Here is a 1,591-nt window from a genome sequence, read left to right on the forward strand (position 1 = left end):
ATCCCCAACCCTAATTTATTTTTCATACAATTCCCTAGATCCTCTACTCCCCTCTAGGGAACGACCTGCTTGCTTTCACCGGGGAAGAGGGCCGGAAGACAGTGGGTGTTTCATACGACAGACCAGCTGTTCGGTAGGGAGGGTCCCCTTACTAACCCGCCCCCATAGGCATTTTGTTCATTTGTTTTCTTTTTCTTTCTTTTTGGGTGTATTCTAGTTTGCTCCCCCTCCCCATCATCTCGCCTCCATTACAAAAAAAAATACCCTTTAGTTTGTATATATTTTTCCATTTTAGTTCTTTGTAAATAATGTTATATGTTTTTTATGTTTTTTCTTTTCATCACAGCGTGAATGTCGCCTGCCATCCCGTAAGCTGGGGAGCTGTTATTTTAAGTAGGTCCGGGTAAGAATGTTAGGCGAAACAATGCGTGATAGAAGCTCTAGTGTAGGTTTTATAATAAAGTACTTGCTATCTTACGCAAGTCTAGCTAAGGACTAGAAAAGACCCGTTTTTCCCCCACTTCCCCTTACTGGACTTAGTGCCTAAACTTTTTCTTACCCCAAATGAGGCGTTGGCAGTAGATAATGCCAAGGCCGGGGACGAAAGGCTAAATAATACCTAGCGTAGAGGTCAACGATGATCATTTGGGTCATTCCTTTCAAAGTGAGGCCCTTCCATTGCACTGCGGTGGGTACTGCGGTGGGTTGACCTTTGCGATCGTCTCAAATGTGGACGACTCGGACACGTTATTTCTAAGTGTGGGGTCTGCGTCCGCGCTCACCCCGATAATATAATCAAAATCAGAAATTCCACCCTATTCCTCCTTCTGAGCAGAAAACTATTTTAATTCCCAGCTACCTCCTGTCTGTATGTCCTCGGCTTTCACAGACATGTGTAAGGACGTCCTTGTTTCTGTTTTCCCAATCGCCCGTCTCTATACACGCCACAAAAAGGCCAATTCTCTCGACCAGTTTATCATCCACTTCAATCGCAACGTTCTGATATAATCTAATCTGCATGTATACATTACCAACGTTGGCTGTGAACATATCAATCTCGTAAGCGTAAGAAATCCGCCGAGCTGTCGCCTTCAACAACTGAAAGTGTCTTCTTTCGATATAGATTGATGAATGAAAACCTCTGGAAAACTACCGCAGAATTAGTGTGTCTATTGATTGAATCCCACCCATCACCTCGAAAATTGGTCATCCAAACAAAGTTGAATGATGTGCACAGGTATCTTTCGTTACCAAAATTATGAAAATGATTAAATATCTTTTATTGGTACTTGTACAGTTTAATCAACACATTAAAAAATGAAAGTATCGAAAAAAAGGTTATATTGTACGTATCCGTTATGGACTGAAGTTTTCTGAAAAAAAAATTTCAGAGAGTTTTTTTTTTTTTTTTTTTTTTTTTTACAGCGGGTAAACATGTTAATATGACAGCGCGCTGAAGATGGCCGTGTTTGGATTTTTAGAACACGCCACGCGGAGATAACTCAGTCTAAAGTGCAGATACATCCTTCACATCTTAAATAATAGATTTTCTTCTTAAAAATTGGTATCGTATCATAACAAATTGTTGTTG

General features: G+C 40.5%; 1 pseudogene; it reads left to right on the forward strand.

Moving 5' to 3' along the window:
* Positions 1–612: 612 nt before the first annotated feature.
* LOC145271710 (U1 spliceosomal RNA) lies at positions 613–787 on the forward strand (annotated as a pseudogene).
* Positions 788–1,591: the final 804 nt, after the last annotated feature.

The sequence above is a fragment of the Euprymna scolopes genome, chromosome 46, assembly GCF_053919585.1.
Source record: "Euprymna scolopes isolate OS-2025 chromosome 46, ASM5391958v1, whole genome shotgun sequence".
NCBI classification, from domain to species: Eukaryota; Metazoa; Mollusca; class Cephalopoda; order Sepiida; family Sepiolidae; genus Euprymna; species Euprymna scolopes.